Below are 6,427 nucleotides of genomic sequence, written 5' to 3' on the forward strand. Positions count from 1 at the left end.
CAGGAAATAACAAAGATCAGAGTGGAAATAAATGAAACAGAGACCAAAAGGCCACAGAAAAGATCAATGAAACTAAGAGCTAGCTCTTTGAAAAAGTAAACAAAATTGACTAATATTTACATGTGATACCACAGGAATACAAAGGATCACAAGAGACTACAATGAAAAATTATATGCCAACAAATTGGAAAACCTAGAAGAAACAGATAAATTCCTATAAACATACAACCTTCCAAGACTGAATTATGAAGAAATAGAAAATATGGGTAGACCAATTACTATTAAGGAGATTAAATGGGGGGAGGCATAGCTCAGTGGTAGAGTGCGTGCCTAGTATGCACAAGGTCCTGGGTTGAATCCCCAGTACCTCCATTTAAAAAATAAAGACTAAATAAATAAATCTAATCACCACCCCCCACCAAAAAAGGGGAGACTGAATCAGTGACCAAAAATCTCCCAACAAACAAGAGTCCTGGTCCAGACAGCTTCATTGGTGAATTCTAGCAAACAGTCAAGGAAGAATTAATATGAATCTTTCTCAAAGCCTTCCAAAAAATAGAAGAGGAGAGAGAGAACACTTCCAAACTCATTTTCCAAGGCCAGCATTAGGTTGATAACAAAACTAGACTAGGATACCACAAGAAAAGAAAATTACAGACCAATATGCTTGATGAACATAGATGCAAAAATCCTCAATAAAATGTTAGCAAACCAAATTCAACAATATATTAAAAGGATCATACACTATAACCAAATGGATTTATTTCAGGGATGCAAGAATGGTGCAACACCTGCAAATGAATCAACGTGATATACTACATAAACAAAATGAAGGATAAAAATCATATGATCATCTCAAGGGATGCAGAAAAAGCATGTGACAAAATCCAACATTCATTTATGATAAAAACTCAATGAAACAGAAATGGACCTAAACATAATAAAAGGACATATCCAACAAGCCCACAGCTAACATCATATTGAAGAGTGAAAACCTTAAAGCTTCTCCTCTAAGATCAAGAAAAAGACAAGGATGTCCATGCTCATCATCTTTATTCAGCATAGCATTGGAAGTCTTAGCCAGAGTAATTAGGCAAGAAAAAGAAATAAAAGGCATCCAAATTTGAAAAGAAGTAAAACTATCAATACTTGCTGATGACATATTATATACAGAAAACTTTAAAGACTCCATCAAAAATCTGTTAGAAGTAATAAACAAATTCAATAAAGTTGCAGGATATGAATCAATACACAAAAATCTGTTTCTTTACACTAATGTCAAATTATGAGAAAGAGAAATTAAGATAATAATCCTATTTACAATTGCATGAAAAGTAAAATACATAGAAATAAATTCAATCAAGGAGATGAAAGATCTTGAAAACCACAAGATACTGATAAAAGAAACTGAAGACAGAAATAAATAGACATTCCACATTCATGGACTGGAAGACCTAATATTGTTAAAATGTCCATACTACCCAAAGCAATCTCCAGATTCAATGCAATCCCTATCAAAATTCCAATGGTAATGGTATTTTCCACAAAAAGGTAACAAACAATCCTAAAATTTGTATGGAATCACAAAAGACCACTAATAGCCAAAGAAATCCTGAGAATGAAGAACAAAGCTGGGGGCACCATGCTTTTGGATTTCAATATATTGAAAAGCGATAGCAATCAAAACAGTGTGGTACTGGCATAAAAACAGACACATAGATCAATGGAACAGAATATAGAGTCCATAAATAAAACCATACATATATGGTCAACTAATTTATGACAAAGGAACCAAAAGTATACAATGGGAAAGGACAGTCTCTTCATTAAATGGTGTTGGGAAAACTGGACAGCCACATGCAAAAGAATAAACTGGAGCACTATCTTATACCATACACACAAAAAATCAACTCAAAATGCATTAAAGACTTGAATATATGACCAGTTTGAAACCATAAAACTCCTAGAAGAAAACACAGGTGGTAAGCTCCATGACATAGGTCTTAGTGATCATTTTTTGGCATCTGACACCAAAACAAAAGGCAACAAAAGCAAAAATAAACGAGTGAGACTACATCAAACCAAAATTCTTCTGTACAGCAAAGGAAACCATCAAGATAAGGAAAAGGCAATCTACAGAATGGGAGAAAATATCTGCAAATCATACCTGACAAAAGACTAAAATCCAAAATATACAAAGAACTAATATGAAATATAATGTTCATAGCAGCACTATTTACAATAGCCAAGACATGGAAACAGCCTAAATGTCCATTAACAGATGACTGGATAAAGAAGAGGCGGTATATTTATACAATGGAATACTATTCAGCCATAAAAACGACAACAAAACGCCATTTGCAGCAACATGGATGTTCCTGGAGAATGTCATTCTAAGTGAAGTAAGCCAGAAAGAGAAAGAAAAATACCATATGAGATCGCTCATATGTGGAATCTAAAAAAAAAAAAAAAAAACCATAAATACAAAACAGAAACAGACTCATAGAATACAAATTTGTGGTTGCCAGGGGGGAAGGTGGGAAGGGACAGACTGGGAGTTCAAAATATGTAGATACTGACAGGCATATGCAGAATAGATAAACAAGATTATACTGTATAGCACAGGGAACTATATATAAGATCTTGTGGTAGCTCACAGCAAAAAAGAATGTGACAATGAATATATGTATGTTCATGTATAACTGAAAAATTGTGCACTACACTGGAAATTGACACAACATTGTAAACTGACTATAACTCAATAAAAATATATATATATGAAGAACTACAGTGAAAAATACAGAGAACTCACTAGCAAAAAAAAAAAAAGACTGATTAAAAATGGATTAAATTAAAAATTTCCCCAAAGACAACATACAGATGGCCAAAAGGTACATGAAAAGATGCTCAACATCATTAATCATCAAGAAAATGCAAATTAAAACCACAATGAGATATCACCTCATACCTCACACCACAATGAGATATAACCTCACACCTCAGAATGGCTAGTATCAAAAAGAGAAGAAATAAAAAGTGTTGGTAAGGATGGAGAGAAAAAGGAACCCCTGTGTACAGTTGATGGTAATGTAAACTGATGCAGCCACTATGGAAAACAGTATAGAGATTCCTCAAAAAAATTAAAAATGGAACTACCATACAATCCAGCAATTCCATGCCTGGGTATTTACCTAAAGAAATGAAAACACTAATATGGAAAGATATATGCACCCCTATGTTCATTACAGCATTATTCATAATAGCCAAAATACAGAAACAATCTAAGTGCCCATCAATGGATGAATAGATAAAAGAAAACTATAGTGTATATATGTGTGTGTATATATATATGTGTGTGTGTGTGTGTGTGTATATATACATGCCATACAATGGAATATTATTCAGCCATAAAAAAGAATGAAATCTTGCCATCTGTGACAACATGGTTGGACCTCAAAGGCATTATGCTAAGTGAAACAAGTCAGGCAGAGAAAGACAAATATCACATGGTCTCTCTTGTATGTGGAGTCAAAAAAAAAAGCTCACAATACAGAGAACAGATTTGTGATTGCAAGCAAGAGGTGCAGGTAGAAGAAATGAGTGAATTATTTTTTCCTTTTAGTTTAAATAAATTGAATTTTAAAAGTTTTTTTTAAAGACAAAGAGCAAGTATATTCCTTAACTCATTTTACAAGGCCACCAAAACTGGACAAGAAAAACAAAATTAGAGGCCAGTCTCACTCAAGAACAAAAATACGAAGTCCTTATGCAAAATAAAAGGAAAATGTGATAATGATCAAACTGAGTTTGTTCCTGGAATGCAAAGTTGATTCAGCATTAGGAAATCAATCAACATAATTTGATTCAAGGAGCAAAATAATATGATTATATTACCAGTAGGAAAAGCATTTGATAAAATCCATTATCATTCATGATATAAGCTCTTATCAAACCAAGAAGAGAATGAAACTTCTTTAATCAGAGCAACTGGGAAAAAGTTAGAGCAAGCACATTCAATCAAAAAATGTTGAAAGTTTTCCCTTTGAGAAAGGGAAGAAGACAACAGTGCCCTCTATTACCACTTCTATTCGATATAATAATCTAAGTACGAGCCAGCACAGTAACAAAAGTATAACAATTTGACAGGATAAAACAGAAACACTCCAAAGATAAATTATTGAAAGCAATAAACGTTTAGTACAATCGCTAGATACAAGGTCAATATACAAAAGTCAACTGTATTTTTATAAACAACAAACAAAATGAAGTCGATAAAAACTTATAATATCACAAGGTCCTACTTACAGCACAGGAAGTTATATTCAATATCTTATAATAGCCTATAATGAAAAAGGATAGGAAAAGGAATATATATGTATGTGTAACTGAATCACTATGTTGTACACCCAAAACTAACACAACATTGTAAATCGACTATGCTTCAATTTTTAAAAATTCAAAAATAAAAAAAGAAAGTAAAAAAACAATTTTAAAAAACAAGCTGGATGTAACTCCACTAGCTTAGAAGTGGATAGCAAATCAAACCCTTCCTACGTGATTTTTTTTTAATTAAAAAAAAAAGTTTTGAGGGGGGTGAGGCAATTAGGTTTATTTTTATTTATTTTAACGGAGGTACTGTGGATTGAACCTAGGACTTCGTGCATGCTAGCCATGTACTCTACCACTAAGCTATATCCTCCCCTCCTTTGAAGATACAATAAATGCTTTTCATTAAAAAAAAATATACAATATCAAAAAAATCAAGTATTTAGGAATGAAACTCTCAAAATTTATGAATGACTTTCTGGGAAAAACTATACATATTATTGAGAAAAATTAAAGAGGACCTAAATAAATGAAGTGGTATATCATGTTCATGAATTAGAAAATAAGATAAAAGGAACATATGTATGTATACGTATGACTGAAACAATACGCTGTACACCAGAAATTAACACAACACTGTAAACTGACTATACTACAATAAAAAAAAGTAAAAAAAAAAAAAAAAGTATGATAAGGATGTCAATTCTTCCTAAATTGCTCTATATATTCTATGCAAATTCAATCAAAATCCCTAGATATGTTGTGTTAGTATGTGTACGTGTGATGTGTGGAAAGTGCCGAGATGATACTAAAATTTATATAAACGTGTAAAGGCCAAGAAAAGCCAAGATGCTCTCAAAGGATAACTGAGTGGAAGAACTTGTTCTACTAAACATGAAGACTTATGATAAAGCTATAGTAAGGAAGATAGCATGGTATCAGTGCAAGGACCAATGGAACAGAACAATCAAGAAACACAATCACAGACATAGGGATATCTGATTCCTGACAATAGCAGGGAAAAGACAGTGTGATAGAACAATTAGCCATCCACGTAGGGAAAAAATAGTATTGCCTTCTTCCTCACACGAAGCACAAAAATCAGTTTCAGGTAGACGTTAAATCTATACATGAAAGCCAAAACAGTAAAGGAGGGAACACCTTCAAGACCTTGGGATAGGAAAGGATATTTTAAACCTGATGTCTAGTTTAAACATAAAGGAAAATACTGATAAATCAGATTACATTAAAATTAAGAACTTTGGTTTATCAAAAGATTCATATCAAAATGAAAAAGCATACCCTTGCAACGAGCAAGGGCTCATTTCTAGCATACAGTAAAGAATTTCTATAAATTAGCAAGTCAAAATAGGTGAGGAAGTACATGACATGATTTTGAAGGAATTCCATCCAAAACAGTTATAAAAGCACAAACCTCAGTCACCTAGACCTAGTTATAAATACTGACACTTTCCTTGAGATGTACAGAGTAAAAGGTTTTACTATATATTAATATTTAAAAAATTGTTTATAGATGCCTATATTAAAACACACCATTTTCTCATTCTTTCTCTAGTCAGAACTCTAAAACAAATATCCATCATTGTTAAAAAATCCTGTTTAAGAAATCTTTTCCTACTCTAAGGTCACAAAGACATTCTCCAAAAACTGAGATCTATCCACACTCCCATCAACAGCAGAACGATATATAGTGATATATTCACACAATGAACTACACAGTAATGAGAAGGAATAGTCAACTATACACAATACAAATAAATCTCATATTCATAATGCTGCACAAGAGAGTACAATAGGATTCCATTTATATAAAATATAAAAGTAGGCAAAGCTAATCTTTGATGTCGAAAGTCAGAGAAATGCTTGGGGGATAGCGTAGTAAGTGACCCAAAGGGCACACAAAGAGGCTTCTAAGTGGTTGGTAACGTTCACTTTCTTGATCTGGGTGCTGGTACACAAGTGTGCTCAGTCTATGGAAATTCACTAAACTGTTCGCTACTGATGTGTACTTTAGGCACATATATTAAAATTTTTTTTTAAATGTGAAGGAGTACTTCTTTTTCAAAATGGCTGGGGATAC

At 32.8% G+C, this 6,427-nt stretch overlaps 1 protein-coding gene across 2 annotated transcripts in view; it reads right to left on the bottom strand.

Annotated features, from left to right (window-relative positions):
- TAB3 (TGF-beta activated kinase 1 (MAP3K7) binding protein 3) overlaps window positions 1-6,427 on the bottom strand; it is an 80,653-nt gene that overhangs the window by 66,087 nt on the left and 8,139 nt on the right. The gene's annotated exons all lie outside the window — the stretch shown is intronic.

The sequence above is a fragment of the Camelus bactrianus genome, chromosome X, assembly GCF_048773025.1.
Source record: "Camelus bactrianus isolate YW-2024 breed Bactrian camel chromosome X, ASM4877302v1, whole genome shotgun sequence".
Lineage (NCBI taxonomy): Eukaryota > Metazoa > Chordata > Mammalia > Artiodactyla > Camelidae > Camelus > Camelus bactrianus.